Raw genomic sequence first — 18,035 nt, forward strand, 5'->3', positions numbered from 1 at the left:
TTTGTAGGACTGCTACTGTTAAATCTGTTACTGAGTGTCCAGGGAGATTGAAATGTTGCCATTCCTTATGTCTGATTTATGTCCATTTATTCTTTTATATAGAGAGACTGTCCAGTTTGGCCAATGTAAATTGCAGTGGGGCATTGCTAGCACATGATGGCACCATGATTTCAACAGTTTCCAACCCACCATCAACCATAGCCTGGACCAGTCCACACAAGAGATCCACTTCCTGGACACTACTGGGCAGATAAGCAATGGTCACATAAATACCACCTGATATCAAAAACCCATGGACCAATATGCTTATCTGCATGCCTCCAGCTTCCATCCAGGGCACACTATGCAATCCATTGTATACAGCCACGCACTATGGTACAACTGTATTTGCTCTGATCCATCAGGCAGAGACAAATGCCTACAAGCCCTTTACCAAGCTTTCCTCAAACCACACTACCCACTTAAGGAAGTGAAGAAACAGGTCTATTCAGAGTGGAAATGGCCCATTCTTAGTAGCATACATCATCAAGAGGATTAAAAACAAGTCAGATCAGTCAGGGTGATGTGGCCTGTTGTCAGATCCTAGCAGGGATGTGTGAACTTCCAGCACAGAGAAGCTGCTTTGGTAACAGGCCAGCCGCTCTGTCTGTTTAATCCTTGGTTGATGGAGTTAAATTTGCAAAGGAATTGCAGCTCAGAGATTGGTTTTATTTTTGAAGTTTTTTCATTTGTAGGACTGCTACATTTAAATCTGCTACTGAGCATCCAGGGAGATGTAGAATATTCTGCAGCAGCAGCCTCTGGAGCCACTGAGCAGCCAGCTGCAGTGGCTCCATGTGTGAAATCAGTCTGTGGAAAGTGCTGGGGAGGGGTGACTACACCATTGGCAAGCCCTGGTGAAAGAGTGTAGCCGCAGTGCAAGGTGGGATTGGTTGTACCCATGTGACTTTGAGCTCTTGTCTCCAGTCACTTAGATGGCTTTCACTGAAAAGGGGTGTGGCTTTTTTCACTGGCACAAACTAGATTAGGTGACTTTTTGAAATCAGCAAATGCACCAGTCCACTGCAGGCTAAAAATGGGGGTGGGAAATCCAGCTTTTATAGCCATATGCTGTCTTAATGGTTCTTTCATCATTACCTCTGATTGGTCACATTCCAATTAGCTCCATAACTTTCATCAGGCGCCAGCTGTGTAATAAATGCCCAAACTTCCCTTAGGTATGAACATCCCTGTGTAACTGTCCTGTGCGTTTGTTAATCTCAGCTGCTTCTTCGAGTGGTCCCCGTGGGTGCTCCACAGTAGGTGGTGTCGGGCTCACCCCGGTGCCGCAGCTCAGAAGTTCTTCAGTCTCCCTTGGGTCGTGCATGTGCCGATGCGCGTCGGCTCTTCGCGCTTACGGTCATGTGCGCGATCCGGTTCCCGCCAGTTCCTTCTCGACCGCCAACGGGTGCAGACGGAATCCTCTCCGGCTCCAACGCCCGAGACAAACTCATTTTATTCGTGTTAATAGTTAGCAGTTATTTAGTTTACCATGTTTATAGTTGGTTTTAGAAGTACAAGACTGTTTTAAGGATGGGAGCGGCCACCTCCAGGTGGGCCCGCTAGTTTTGTCAAGCCTTCAAAGGCCAACAGTTGCTATTGTTTGGCAAATAGACTTAAGTGCGCTGTTAGCACTTAAGGACTCAGAGTTAAATTCTAACAATGTCGTTCCCCAGTTTTAAAAAGTGCGAATCTTGCTGGCAGCAAAGGGAGGGACCTGCGCTCTCATTGGAACAGAATGCTGTGTATATATACCTGATAATACTAACGATGTAATAAATCGCGCTAGTCACTGGGAGCAAATTGCATACCTTCCCCACAAAGAGCCAAGTTCCTTGTGGAAATGGCTAAGTGGTTTCTTTAATTTCTCTAGCCTAGGAAACTGGTTGTTTCAAAGAATTCTAACTATCTTATTTGGAATTTTAATGATTTTTGTATGTTTCCAATTAATCTTTTATTGTATCCAAAGCTGTGCAAGGCACACCATCCAACAGGTTACCCCTAACCAGAGTGCCAATCTGATGGTTTTAAATATCACCGATGAGAGAAATGAAAAAGAATGGTTAATGTATGGAACCTGGTAATTGTTGGTCATAGGCGTAGCTTGACCAAAAGGAGGGATTGTGGAAGTATAAGATGTGATATTGTACATAAGGGTTACATTGTAAAAAGAAATTAAATTGCACTGATACAACGTTGCTTCTAAGCTCAACAAGGGGAGGTTATGCTGATTTAAACAGAGCCAGCTGTGCCTGGAAAAGCAGGAACCAGAGCATTAGGTACTAAATGGCAATTAATTAAGGTAACTAAGGAGTCATTGGCAGGGGATTGCTGAGGGTGATATGGAAATGACCTGACTGGTCTCAGGGACTATATGGGGGTGTGTGTGTCTGTCTTTTTTTCTTCCTTTGTCTATTAACTTGCCTTCTTGATCTGTATAAATTAAGAGACCTGGGCCCTGGGAGGGGGCTGACTTTTCTAAAGGTATTAGCAGAGCAGCTTTGCTAATAAACAGTGGTCTGACAAATTGTGAGTCTTGAGTCTAACTTTGACAGTACTTAGAACAACAAGTCGGTCGTTAGAAAAACAAACTCTCCTTTTAACTGCCTGTGTGGTGGTACTGAAGGCAAATGGGCAATCCTGGCGTGTAACGATCGATTTTTCTGAAGGACTAACAAAGGCACGATCCCCAGAGCCCCTACTGTTGCTGACGTGACATGGGTCATACAGAGGGTGCAAGTCGCATCTAGATATTTTTTCAGTGTTTGACTTGGTGAACTGCTTCTTTACCATCCCTCTGCACCCAGATTTTCAGGCCCAATTTCCATTTACTGTAATAGAACAACCTTGGGCTTCCTGATGGTTACCACAGGGTTTTCAGAACTCCTCAGCTGTCACCCACCCCCATGTGCCAGCTCGGCTGGACTGCCGGCATCCCTAAGACAGGCCTCTTGTGTTGGCCTGTGTAGGTGATATCTTAATATTTGGGGGAAACTGAGGCAAGAGTCCAACAACTTACTGAAAACATCCTGGCACTGATCCAAGAAACAGGATATAAGGTGAGTGTAGGAAAAGCTCAGCTAGTCCAATCTTGGTGAACTTATCTGGGCCCAGTGAGTGGAAGGAAGGGAAGACAAGTGGCCCATGGGAAAAGTAAGGCCTGGCCATAAGTGTCTGCTCCCTCCTTCCCAGTCTTGCTGGGAGGGTATAACTTCTGAGACCACACGTTCATGCTGCAATCACTGCCCCTATGGAAATCGATAAAGATGCGGTGGGCTTGGGGCCCGGAACGCAATGCTGCCTGAGCTGGTTAAAGCACAAGGTAGCCATGGCTCCAGCCTTGCACTTTCCTGGTGAACCAAAGCCTTTCGCTAGCTGCCAAGGATGCAGCTCTGGCAGCTGTGCTGTTACAGAGCAATGAAGAAAGAAAGCTGGTCCCAGCAGCATGTGTAAGGTTTCTGCACCTGGGCCCTTGGTGGCTGAAGCCCTGTGCTCTATCTACCACCTGAGCTCCAGGCCTGCTGCCTCTTAGCCACGCGTGTAGAGCAGAGAACCTAGCACGTGGCCTCAGTGCCTCTGGGGATGACAAGGGGCTGAACTAAATTTCGAGCCCTGCGGACACAAATGATTAGGAGCTGTCTGGGTAGTACAATCTTCTGAGCCTCTGACGGGCACAGCAGCACTTACTGTTCAGAGTACACACACACCCCTAAAATTTGTTTGGTCTGGGAAACCGATAGGGGGCCTGGTTTCCAATACCCATATGGCCCAATGGACCTTGTATTAGTTAATGGGGGGGGGGGGTCACAACAGAAACAACATCTAACCCAGAGGTTAGGTTGCTGGCCAGTGTGGGGACAGAAGTGCTCTGTGTGACCAGTTTAGTGCCTTGTTGTGCAGGGCCCCCACTCTGGGGCTGTCAATAGCCCTGTTTTAAGCACTTTGCCCTGATTTGGCTCTCTCAGCCCTCTCCCCTGCCCCTCCCCTGCCCTCTGTGCTCCCCGCCTGCCCCCATGCAGCCCCTCGCTCCCTGCCTGCCCCACACGGCCCCAGCTACCCCTCCCCTGCCCTCTGTGCTCCCCGCCTGCCCCCATGCAGCCCCTCGCTCCCTGCCTGCCCCACACGGCCCCAGCTACCCCTCCCCTGCCCTCTGTGCTCCCCGCCTGCCCCCATGCAGCCCCTCGCTCCCTGCCTGCCCCACACGGCCCCAGCTACCCCTCCCCTGCCCTCTGTGCTCCCCGCCTGCCCCCATGCAGCCCCTCGCTCCCTGCCTGCCCCACACGGCCCCAGCTACCCCTCCCCTGCCCTCTGTGCTCCCCGCCTGCCCCCATGCAGCCCCTCGCTCCCTGCCTGCCCCACACGGCCCCAGCTACCCCTCCCCTGCCCTCTGTGCTCCCCGCCTGCCCCCATGCAGCCCCTCGCTCCCTGCCTGCCCCACACGGCCCCAGCTACCCCTCCCCTGCCCTCTGTGCTCCCCGCCTGCCCCCATGCAGCCCCTCGCTCCCTGCCTGCCCCACACGGCCCCAGCTACCCCTCCCCTGCCCTCTGTGCTCCCCGCCTGCCCCCATGCAGCCCCTCGCTCCCTGCCTGCCCCACACGGCCCCAGCTACCCCTCCCCTGCCCTCTGTGCTCCCCGCCTGCCCCCATGCAGCCCCTCGCTCCCTGCCTGCCCCACACGGCCCCAGCTACCCCTCCCCTGCCCTCTGTGCTCCCCGCCTGCCCCCGGGTGCATTCCATTTTAACCGGGACGGGGGGGTCCCATCTCTGGCCTGGGCGATACGTCCCCCCGCCCCCCGCCCCTCTAACCACACAGGTGCTTCCCCCCCTACCCGGCTGGCTGAGGCTCTGCCTCCGCGCCCTGCCCCAGAGCGCCGCCTGCTGGCTGCATCCGGCCCAGCAGTCTCCTGCCAGCCCCAATCAGGAGGCTGCCGCAGCTGCACTGACGGCGGCTGCCCAGCAGGGGGAGGCTGGAGCTGAGCGTACCGCAGAGCCCGACTGCCACGGTTTTGGTTTAGTTTCTTGCAATAACAGGAGTGGAAATTGTGAGTGGTGGGGAGCTGGGAACCGGCCGTCGCTTGGCTCCTGACTCCCCTCTGCTTGTGGGAGTGCGGAAACTGAGCAGCACTGCTGTGCCTGGCTCTGGGCTCCCCACCGCTCAGGGCAGTGGGGAGCCAGGTGCAGCCAGGACTGGGGGACCAAAGGTGGCAGGGCCCCCCAGCACCAGGTCCTGACTTATGCAGAATTTGACTTACATGTGATTGCCCAGTAATGTAACCTACTCATAAGTCAGGGGTCTCCTGTACGGGGCAATTTGCTTGATTTCTTTTTTTTTTTTTAAAGGTGGGGCAGTTGAAAGAGGCCTTAAATATGGCACAGTGTGGTTAAAAATGTGATGGATGGACACCCTATGACCCATCCTATGGACTGGGCAGGCCTGCTGGCATACCACGGCATGCAGAAACACACTGGGGTTCTTCCTCTCAGAGGCAAACTGACACCCGCACACCTGATGAGAGAAGGGTCACAGCCTAAAGCACTGCAAAGAGTTGGGGCACGAAGGACGTAGGCAGACAGGAAAGTATCTGGTCAGGTGAGTCCAAGCTCCAGCACACAGGTTATGAGTTTATTTTTCTGTGTAATCTTTTGTTTCCAACACTGCCACTGGAATCTCTGCTCCCTGGAACTGAACAGAGGTCAGTGCTGGGTGTTCCATAGGGTCAGTGATCTGGGGACACAGGGGATGTGGAAAGGTGTTACTGTTCCTCCAGAAGCAGTTGTTTGGTGCCTACTGTCTGTGTCTTGGGGTAGGTCTAGAAAGCAAAGTTATTCAGAATAGTTTATTCCAGAGTAATTATTCCAAAATAAACTATTCTGGAATAACGTGTCCACACTACAGGGAAGTCCCCAGATAAGCAAAACTTATTCTGGAATAAAAAAACATAAAAGCAGTCCAGTAGCACTTTAAAGACTAACAAAATAATTAATTAGGTGATGAGCTTTTGTGGGATAGACCCGCTTCTTCAGATCTGATAAATTATTTTGTTTGTCCTTAAAGTGCTACTGGCCTGCTTTTTCGTTTTGATAGTATATAGACTAGCACGGCTTTCTCTCTGTTATTATTCTGGAATTGTGTGTCTATACACAACAGAGCCTATTTCAGATTAGAGACCTGCTGCCAGGGGCTCTCACCCAAAATACCAGCCTGCACAGCAGAATTATTTTTGAATAAGTTATTCCGGAATAGTTTACAGCGAAACAGCCCTGATTCTCCGTCTATACGGCCCCTATTTCAAAATCTCTCTTTGGGAATAGGGGCCATTCCTCACAGAATGAGCTTTGCCAAATTTGAAATACGCTGTCTGCCAGTTTGACATGATTTCAGAATAGCGGTTGCATTGTGCAGACACTCACAAAGTTACGTGGGAAAAGTGGCCAATGTTCTGAAATAACTTTGCTGTGTAGACACACCCCAGGAGGCCAGGGATGGGTGCAGGGGATGCTCTGAAGGCAGATGGGCACATTGCTACCCTGCAATGACTGCAGGCCCAGTGGTGAGTGTGTCTGGGGGCCAGTGGGGTTATGGTGCTGATTCCTGGCAGGCACAGATAAGGCCCCCTCAGGAAAAGGAGAAGCAATTCACGTCCCAGCCTGGGATACCCAGGGAAGCATCACAACATAGTAATTGATGACTGGTTTAAAGAGACCTATAATTATAATTACAACTCTGCCTAAGGCAGGGCTGGGCAATAATTTTTGTGGAAGGAGCCACTCTGTGAATTTTGGTAGTGGTTGTGGGCTGGCTCTGGGCCCACGCATAGAAAGGGCGTGGCCTTGGCCAGAAGGGTCAGGGCCTTGGCCAGGAATGGCGGAGTCCTGGGCTACAGAGAGAGAGACAAAGAGAGGGGGTGAAGGTGAAGGAGAAACACTTGGGCTATGTCTGTACTGCAGCATAACATCAATTGTAAGGTGCTTGGCTCAATTTTACAATGTGACAGTCTTCACTGCAAATACCATTTGGTCAAATTTAAGGGGCACTCAGGCCGGGGTTTTTGTGTCAATCATTCAATGCGGATTAACGCCAAGTTCAAATTGAAAAGATGGGAGTAATACTGGTATGGAAACAGCGTGACTTTGAATTGATACTATTGGGATCCAGAGATGTCCCACAGGTCTCCCACCTCTGCTGCTCTCCAGGTGTGCAGGAAGGAAGTAGGTAATAGGAAGCCTGAGGATTTGAATTAGGTAACAGGAATATGAATTCATTTTCTTTCTGACCAGCACGGCAAGCGCACCTCAGGAGCAGGCCAGCGCACCCAGCTGTCACAGCCAGCTCAGCAGCATGACTACTCAGGGTTCTTCTCAGGATTGGAGTTCCTGGGCTCACAAAAGAGCTCCCACCTGGAGCCAGAATGAGAGCCTGGATCTCATTTCTGTGTGGGGGGAAGAATCAGTGCTGAGCAGAGCGTGAGCCTGCAAGCAAAATGTGGACCTTGATGAGAAGGTTTCACAGCGCAGGACCGTTCTATTCTCCAGAACACAAACTCTCAGGTCTTTAACAGGATGGCCCACTCCATTAAAGTGCTGGCTGACAGGTTTGTTTATTTGGAGTTTTTTCGATGTCTGTTCTATGTCCATTCATTCTTCGTGGAAGAGTGTTTGCAGTCTGTCCTATATACATGGTGCGTGGGCATTGTTGGCACATGATGGCATATATGATGTTAACTAAGGAACAGGAGAATTTGCCAATGATTCTGTAACTGACGTAGTTACGTCCAGTGGTGGTATCTCCAGAATAGATATGTGGACAAAGCTGGCAACAGAGCTTGGTGCACAGAAAAATTCCAGGATTAGTATTATTGTGGTATAGCCTGTGGATGCTAGGAAGGATCCTCATAAGGTTAGGAGGCTCTCTATAGGAGAGAACAGGCCTGTCACCTACCATGGGCCACGGTCACCATGGCAACCACAGTCCAGGAAGAGAGACATAGAAATGAGAAATTAGGCTGTCCCGGGGCAGGCGAGGGCAGGAACAAATACTTGATTGTCATGTACCTTCACTAATTTCTGCTTTGATTCTTTAGGTATAACACATAAGAACATAAGAACGGCCATACTGGGTCAGACCAAAGGTCCATCGAGCCCAGCATCCCATCTGCCGACGGTGGCCAATGCCAGGTGCCCCAGAGAAGGAGAACAGAAGACAATGATCAAGTGATTTATCTCCTGCCATCCATCTCCTGCCCTTGTTCTGAAGGCTAGGGCACCATACTTTATCCCTGGCTAATAGCCATTTATGGACCTAACCTGCAAAAATTTATCAAGCTCTTTTTTAAACCCTAATAGAGTCCTGGCCTTCACAGCCTCCTCGGGCAAGGAGTTCCACAGGTTGACTGTGCGCTGTGTGAAGAAAAATTTCCTTTTATTAGTTTTGAACCTACTACCCATCAATTTCATTTGGTGTCCCCTAGTTCTTGTATTATGGGAAAAGGTAAATAATTTTTCTATATTCACTTTCTCCACACCATTCATGATTTTATATACCTCTATCATATCGCCCCTCAATCGCCTCTTTTCCAAACTGAAAAGTCCCAGTCTCTCTAGCCTCTCCCCATATGGGACCCTTTCCAAGCCCCTAATCATCTTAGTCGCCCTTTTCTGAACCTTTTCTAATGCCAATATATCTTTTTTGAGGTGAGGAGACCACATCTGCACGCAGTACTCAAGATGTGGGCGTACCATAGTTTTATATAGGGGAAGTAGGATATCTTTTGTCTTATTATCGATCCCTTTTTTAATAATTCCTAACATCCTATTTGCCTTACTAACTGCCACTGCACGGATGTCTTCAGAGAACTATCCACTATAACTCCAACATCCCTTTCCTGATCTGTCATAGCTAAATTTGACCCCATCATGTAGTACGTGTAATTTGGGTTATTTTTTCCAACATGCATTACCTTACACTTACCCACATTAAATTTCATTTGCCATTTTGCTGCCCAATCACTCAGTTTGCTGAGATCTTTTTGTAGTTCTTCACAATCCCTTTTGGTTTTGACTGTCCTGAACAACTTGGTGTCATCTGCAAACTTGGCCACCTCACTGCTTACCTCATTTTCTAGATCATTGATGAACAAGTTGAACAGGATCGGTCCCAGGACTGACCCCTGGGGAACACCACTAGTTACCCTCCTCCATTGTGAAAATTTACTATTTATTCCCACCCTTTGTTTTCTGTCTTTTAACCAATTCCCGATCCATGAAAGGACCTTTCCTCCTATCCCATGACCACCTAATTTACATAAAAGCCTTTGGTGTGGGACCGTGTCAAAGGCTTTCTGGAAATCTAGGTATATTATGTCCACTGGGTGCCCCTTGTCCGCATGTTTATTAACCCCTTCAAAGAATTCTAATAGATTAGTTAGACACGACTTCCCTCTGCAGAAACCATGCTGACTTTTGCCCAACAATTCGTGCTCTTCTATGTGCCTTGCAATTTTACTCTTTACTAGTGTTTCTACTAATTTGCCTGGTACTGATGTTAAACTTATCGGTCTATAATTGCCAGGATCTCCTCTAGAGCCTTTTTTAAATATTGGTGTTATATTGGCCGTCTTCCAGTCATTTGGTACCAAAGTGGATTTAAAGGATAGGTTACAAACCACTGTTAATAACTCCGCAATTTCACATTTGAGTTCTTTCAGAACCCTTGGGTGAATGCCGTCTGGTCCTGGAGACTTGTTACTATTCAGCTTATCAATTAATTCCAAAACCTCCTCTAATGTCACTTCAATCTGAGTGAGTTCCTCAGATTTGTCACCTAAAAAGGCTGGCTCAGATTTAGGAACCTCTGTAACATCCTCAGCCGTGAAGACTGAAGCAAAGAAATCATTTAATCGCTCCGCAATGGCACTGTCTTCCTTGATCGCTCCTTTTATATCTTTATCATCCAAGGGCCCCACTGCTTTTTTAGTGGGCTTCCTGCTTCTAATGTATTTAAAAAACATTTTACTATTGTTTTTTGAATTTTTGGCTAGCTGTTCCTCAAAATCTTTTTTGGCTTTTCTTATTACATTATGACACTTAATTTGGGAGCGTTTATGTTCCTTTCTATTTTCCTCACTAGGATTTGACTTCCACTTTTTAAAAGCTGCCCTTTTCTCTCTCACTGCCTTTTTAACATGGCTGTTTAGCCATGGTGGTTCTTTGTTAGGTTTCTTACTGTGTTTTTTTATTTGGGGTATACATTTAAGTTGGGCCTCTAGTATGGTGTCTTTAAACAGTTTCCATGCAGCTTCCAGGGATTTTAGTTTAATTACTCTACCTTTTAGTTTCTGTTTAACTAGCTTCCTCATTTTAGTGTAATTCCCCTTTTTGAAATTAAATGCCAGAGTGTTTGACCGCTGCCGTGTTCTTCCCAACACAGGAATATTAAGAGTTATTAAATTGTGGTCACTATTTCCAAGCGGTCCAGTAACAGTTACCTCTTGGACCAGATCCTGCGTTCCAGTCAAGACTAGATCGAGAATTGACTCTCCCCTTGTGGGTTCCCGTACTAGCTGCTCCAAGAAGCAGTCATTTAAGGCATCAAGAAATTTAATCTCTGAATCCCGTCCTGAGGTGACATGCACCCAATCAATATGGGGATAATTGAAATCTCCTATTATTACTGTGTTTTTTATTTTGATAGCCTCTCTAATCTCCCTTATCATTTCAGCATCACTATCACTGTCCTGGTTAGGTGGTCCGTAATATATTCCTAATGCCATATTCATATTAGAGGAATGAATTGTTATCCATAATGATTCTATGGAACATTTTGATTCCTTTAGGATTTTTACTTCATTTGATTCTATATTATCCTTCACATATAGTACCACTCCGCCACCCGCACGACCTGTTCTGTCTTTCCGATATAATTTATATCCCGGTATGATAGTGTCCCACTGATTGTCCTCATTCCACCATGTTTCTGAGATGCCTATTATGTCAACTTCCTCCTTTGATATGAGGTACTCCAGTTCACCCATCTTATTAGATGGACTCCTAGCATTAGTGTAAAAGCATGTTAGAAAACTACCACTATTTATATGTCCGCCTTTCACAGACGCGTTGGATTTTTTTATGCATGATTGTTTCACTTCTGATCTTGCCCATATATTATTTCCCATGTTCCCTATCTGACTAACTTCTAGGGAATCCCTATCTATGGAGCCTCGTGTAAGAGAAGTCTCCGTCCGATCCAGGTGCTCCCCCGCACCAATCGGCTTTCCCCCACCTCTTAGTTTAAAAACTGCTCTACGACCTTTTTAATGTTTAATGCCAGCAGTCTGGATCCACCTTGATTTAGGTGGAGCCCATCATTCCTGTATAGGCTCCCCCTACCCCAAAAGTGTCCCCAGTTCCTAATAAATCTAAACCCCTCTTCCCTACACCATCGTCTCATCCACGCATTGAGACTCTGAAGTTCTGCCTGTCTATCTGGCCCTGCGCGTGGAACTGGAAGCATTTCAGAGAATGCCACCAAAGATGTTCTGGATTTCAGTCTCTTTCCTAGTAACCTAAATTTGGCCTCCAGAACATCTCTTCTACCCTTCCCTATGTCATTGGTACCAACATGTACCACGACGACCGGCTCCTCCCCAGCACTGCCCATAAGTCTGTCTAGATGCCTCGAGAGATCCGCAACCTTCGCACCAGGCAGGCAAGTCACCATACAGTTCTCCCAGTCATCACAAACCCAACTATCTATATTTCTAATGATCGAATCCCCCACTACTAAAACCTGCTTCTTCCTAACAGCTGGCGCTCCCTCCCCCGGAGAAGTATCCTCGGCACGAGAGGATACAACATCACCCTCTGGAAGGAGGGTCCCAACTATGGGATGGTTTCCCTCTGCTCCCATTGACTGCTCTCCTTCCCTGAGCCTTTCATCCTCTGTAACAGCATCAGGACTGTCAGATTGGAGGCGGGACAGCCCTATTATGTCCCGGAAAGTCTCATCAACAAACACCTCTGCCTTCCTTAGCTCCTCCAGTTCAGCCACCCTGGCCTCCAAAGCACGCACTGGGTCTCTGAGGGCCAGGAGCTCCTTGCATCGAGTGCACACATACGCCACCCACCCACAGGGTAGGTAGTCATACATACTGCACTCGACACAATAAACAGGATAGCCCCCACTCTGCTGCTGGGCTTCTGCCTCCATTTCCTACTCTAATTATATATGAGGGTTAATTAAATGTTTCAGAGAGAGGTTGTTATAAAGGATTTAGTTTAAGGGCAATAGAAGTCACTGGCTGCCTCCAAGCTCCCCCTCTAAAAACTCCCTCCTGTTAGCACGCACCCTGGTCGCTTACTAGAGGGGTTTAAGTGCTCGGCCTCCCGATAGCTCCTCCCTCTGCCTACAGCTCAGCCAATCAGCACACGGTGTTTCAATTCAAACCTAATCAAGACTCTCAGCTTCCAGCTGCCTGCCTGAGCACACGCCCTTTCAAACAAACACTCAGCTCAGCACTCCAAACTCACACACACACACACAAGCCCAAAACCTCCAAATATAAGCAGCCACTTACCCCAAGGTGCTTTAGTTTGCTCCTTCCTTCTCCTCCTCCAGGAGAGCCTCTCAAAACTACCTCCTGTTAGCACGCACCTGGTCGCTTACTAGCGGGGTTTAAGTGCTCGGCCTCCCGATAGCTCCTCTCTCTGCCTACAGCTCAGCCAATCAGCACACGGTGTTTCAATTCAAACCTAATCAAGACTCTCAGCTTCCAGCTGCCTGCCTGAGCACACGGCCTTTCAAACAAACACTCAGCTCAGCACTCCAAACTCACACACACACACACACACACACACACACACACACACACACAAGCCCAAAACCTCCAAATATAAGCAGCCACTTACCCCAAGGTGCTTTAGTTTGCTCCTTCCTTCCCCTCCTCCAGGAGAGCCTCTCAAAACTCCCTCCTGTTAGCACGCACCCGGTCGCAAAGCTCCCTGGTCGCTTACTAGCGGGGTTTAAGTGCTCGGCCTCCCTGATAGCTCCTCCCTCTGCCTACAGCTCAGCCAATCAGCACACGGTGTTTCAATTCAAACCTAATCAAGACTCTCAGCTTCCGGCTGCCTGCCTGAGCACACGCCCTTTCAAACAAACACTCAGCTCAGCACTCCAAACTCCAAACAAACACACACACACACAAGCCCAAAACCTCCAAATATAAGCAGCCACTTACCCCAAGGTGCTTTAGTTTGCTCCTTCTTTCTCCTCCTCCAGGAGAGCCTCTCAAAACTCCCTCCTGTTAGCACGCACCCTGTTCGCGAGCACCCTAATGGTCATATGAATGACCATGAATGACCGAATGGTCATATGAATGAATGGTCATATTCACGTGAGGATAAAATCTTTATGCCGACATATCCATCACTACTTTACACATTATTGTCAAATGATCTTTACTCTGGTCAAAGAACTTTCTGTACGCTGCGGCTGGAGAGTCCTATTGTCAGCTTATTGCGCTAATTGTGCTAATTTCTCATGCTAATTGTGCTAATTTCCCTTGCTGTTAGCTTCTGTCCAGGGGTTCTGGGGTCTCTACCTCCCCACCGCCGCCCAGTGCTTCAGATTCCAGTCATCAGTATCCTATATAGTCAATTGTAACCTGTTGTTTGGCAGTGTTCACAGAGGCCTAACAAACGAAGTGACACTCCACCAGCGCTGTGTGTGTGTGTAATAAACCCTCCAGCTTGCTTCATACATAGGATCCAGACTTTGTTCCAACACACCGGACTGACATCTCAGGTGTTGAGGGAGGGGCAAATTTAACTGACCCTGAATGGGCTTGTCTGGCTTTACACTCTGCTAAGGACTGACAAGCTGGGTGGGGCCGAGGGAGCAGCCTCTGGGGCGTTACTGCCCAGCTCGACCCCAGACCCAGCTGCTGTTCAACAGGGTGCTACAGAGGAACCCTTCAAACATCTCAGAGGGGCTGGCCCGGGCCAGGACATCAGCCTTGCGGGGAGGGGCTGGGGGTGGCAGTGATATCACAAAGGGCTCTTGCAGGACCTCAGCCTATTGGAGGACACTGATGACCTCACAGTGAGACCCTGACAATGGCCAGTCAGGACAGAAGCGCGAGGCCGGGACAAGCTCAGAGATTCCCGCAGCTTGGCAGCAGCGCGGCGCCTTCCCTGGGTCTCTGCGGGGGACGGACAGAGAACTGGGACCGATGGGCGAGGGCAGGAGGAGCCTCATCAGCATTTTCTCCTTCCCTGCAGCTGGTGGTGTTGGGCCTGGTGAGAAGCTCAGAGCTTCTGAGAGGTTTGGACCCTGCTAAGTCTGGTTCCCCTTTCTCTCCTTCTTTCCTACCTAGTCCTGCATCTTCCCTCCTTTCCCAGGCCCCCCCCGCCCCACTAAGCAGGGTGGGTGGGTGTTGGGGTGAGTGGCAGACCTCACACAGAGCTGGGGCTGGCAGAGCACTGGGAGCTGGAGGAGACCTGGGCTGTTCTTTTGGACATCTGCTGAGACCTATCACCCTGCCAGCTCCCAGAGTCTTGCTGCTGACTGGCCGAGCAGTGGTTACTGACAGGGACACTCACAGCCTTTTGTTCTATTTAAAACCCTTCTCAGGGAGTCATCATTAAAGGTTCCCAGCACTGCTGGAAGGGCCCAACACGTGGGGCTCCACAGGGGGCTGTTCTGGGCTTGGTTCTACTCAATGTCTTCATCAGTTATGCAGATATTGGCATGGAGACGGTGCGTATTATGTCTGCAGATAACCCCACACTGACAGGGGCGACCAGTGCTTTGGAGGACAGGGTCATCATTTGAAAAGATCTGGGCAAGCTGGAGCAATGGTGTGAGGTAAATGGGATGAATTTGATTAAGGGCAAAGGCAAAGTGCTCTCCTTAGGAAGGAACAATCAGCTTCACACACAAATAATGGGAAGTGCCTGTCTAGGAAGGAGTCCAGCAGAGAGGGATTTAGAGGTCAGAGTGGGCCAGAAGCTAAATAGGAGTCAACAGTGTGACACTGTTGCCAAAAAAGCCGACACGATTCTGGGCTGCATGAAGAGGAGGGTTGTGAGCAAGACACAAGAAGTCATTCTGCCGCTCTGCTCGGCCCTGATTACCCTCAGTTGCAGCGTTGTGTGCAGTTGGTGCTGGGTGCACCATTTGTCAAGGAAGATGTGGAGAAATTGGAGAAGGTCCATAGAAGAGCAGCAAGAAAGACGAAAGGTCTAGAGAAGATGAGCCGTGAGGGAAGGCTGAAAGAACTGGGGTTGTTTAGCGTAGAAAAGAGAAGGCAGAGAGGGAACATGACAGCACTTTTCAAGCATCTAAAAGAGGGTTACAAGGAGGAGGAGGAAAATGTTCTTGGCCTCTGAGGACAGCACAAGGAGCAATGGGCTTAAACTGCAGCAAGGACAGTGTAGTTCGGACAGGATGGCAGAACTCCCTAACTGCCGGGGTGGTTAAACACTGGAATTGACCACGTAGGGAGGTTGTGGGATCTCCATTTCTGTAGCTCTTTCAGAGCAGGTTGGACACACACCTGTCAGGGATGCTGCTGCGGGGGGATAAGGAAAAAGAAAAACTGCTGTAGGGGTTAAAATTTTTACTTTTCCACAATAACCAGACCCCACCCTGTGAGAGGGAATTAGGGGGTTGTCTGCACCTCTTGGAAGTTCTTACCTTGTCACCTGGAGACCATTGACCCTGTAGACTCCTCTGTTTTGGTCATCATGCACCTCTGTAGGGTAACCTGAGGTCAGCAGAGCTGGTGTTTGCAGACAGATCTCAGGATAACTTGGCTGAGACTTTGGTATGTTAAAGAAGACAATTAACTACCAAACTATCTGAACAAACTGTATAAAAGGGCCTGAAAACTGATTCTCAGGGCTCCCACTTCTCTGGAAGGTGGCAGCCTGCAGATATGCAAATAAACTTTCCTTTTGGATCTCACTCTTGCCTCACTGCTTTGACCTCCAGCCTCGGACCTCTGGGGAACACTGTACCCCAGGGGAAAGTGGCTTCCCCGACACCACCCAGCTGGGAAGGCCAGGAGAGATCACCAACATTTCTTCTCATTTCCAAACTCAGCCTGGACATGAAACCTGGGGACTGCACACGAGGCCAAGGCCGGGAAAGCCCAAACGTCTGGTGCCCCTGCGAGCGACCCTCCTGCCCTCGCCTTGCTGCCCACTTCTGGGCTGGGACCCCCCAGGGGGGAGAAACGCTGCACTAGGGGATTCCTCTACAACCCCGAGGGCCAACACGGCCAGGAGTTCCTGTGGCAGCCCCTTTCCCACCACTTCCACTGACTCCAGAGTCCCTGCTGCCTCCTCCTGCATTGCCTGGAACAGCAAATGTGAAACACGGTCTCTCAGAGATGCTCCCTCCATGCCAAAATCTCCACCCACCTCAGGTGTAACCACATCAGGAGCCGAATAAAACAATTGTGAGACTGGCTGAAAATAATGAGATGAAAGAGAAATAAGCCAATAATTTAATTTGTGTCTTTTTTATGAATTTTTCTTCCTGGGCCTTAAGCACATACTCAGGTCATGTTTTAGCCTTTTCTCTGCAAACCAGAGGACTTGGAACACTTTCCCCTACAGCTGAGGGTGCAGTGCAGGCTGGTGGCATTGGGGTTCCAGGACTGGTCTGATGCTGCAGACAGATGGGGGCTTTCTGGCCAGGCTTCATTTATGAATAAAGTAAAATACTTTGTCCTACACCAAAGGTTCCTTCATTGTCTTTTTCTGCAGCAGGGGTGGGGAGTCTCTTTTGGGTTAGGGCCTCTGTCCCACAGAAAAGTCACTTGGGAATTGACGTGGCCCCCCAAAGGAGAGACCTCACTGCCCTGGTGCTCCAGCCCCATGTGGCCAGCAGGGAACATAGGACTGAGGTTCAAGGCCTCAGGCCAAATTAACACCGCCTGAGTTCCAGGGTTGGTGGATTTTGTGGTCCCTCCTAGGCTCTAGGGTGGGACCAAAATAGGGGTTCAGCACATGAGACAGGGCTGCCAGTAAGTGTAATCTGGATAGGAGTCAGGTGTTGGTTCAGGGGGAGGAGGCAGGAGCAGGGTGGGAGTCGGATGTCTGTCCAGGGGGAGCGGGTAGAAGGGGGCTGGAGGTGCAGGGCTTCGGGGGGGGCAGTGGGGTGTGCAGTGTCTGCGCAGCACTTACTTCTTTTTGCACTGGTGCTGCTCGCAGGCTCCCTGCCCCAGGATCAGCTTCCTGCTGTTCCACTGGCTGGATTCTGGCCCAAGGAGTAGTGTCTCGATCCCCAGACTGGGCCATGAGCAGAACCGACTCTGAGGGACTGGATAGGACAGGTCTGGAGACAGCTCCCTCGGCCACCTGAGCCTCCCACCCACTGCCCAGCTCCCCCTCACCCTTCCACCCACCCCTCAGTGCCCCCTCAGCCTCACACACACCATCCTACCCCCCCGCCACCCCAGCCTCCCTCCACAGTGCCTGAGAGATGCAGCATCACCTCCAGCCTGGCATGTGGGCTGGTACCTGGGCATCTCCAGGGACAAGTGTCTCTGGGCAGGGTCTGCAGGCGGAGCTGGAAGAAGGACAAGAGCCGCCCTCTCTCAGGAATGCAGGACTGCAGCCGCTCCTCGTCCTCAGAGCCCGGATCCCCCTGCTGCCACCTGAGGTGTCACACCCACCTCAGCCATAACCCCCCAGACACCAACCACAATCTCAGCCATAACCCCCAAGTCACCAACCCCCCACCTCAGCCATAACCCCCCAGACACCAACCACAATCTCAGCCATAACCCCCAAGTCACCAACCCCCCACCTCAGCCATAACCCCCCCAGACACCAACCCCTCACCTCAGCCATAACCCCCAGTCACCAACCTCCCACCTCAGCCATAACCCCCAGTCACCAAACCCCCACCTCAGCCATAACCCCCAGTTACCAACCACAATCTCAGCCATAACCCCCAGTCACCAACCCCCCACCTCAGCCATAACCCCCAG

This window comes from Carettochelys insculpta, chromosome 22 (genome assembly GCF_033958435.1).
Source record: "Carettochelys insculpta isolate YL-2023 chromosome 22, ASM3395843v1, whole genome shotgun sequence".
Taxonomy (NCBI): domain Eukaryota; kingdom Metazoa; phylum Chordata; order Testudines; family Carettochelyidae; genus Carettochelys; species Carettochelys insculpta.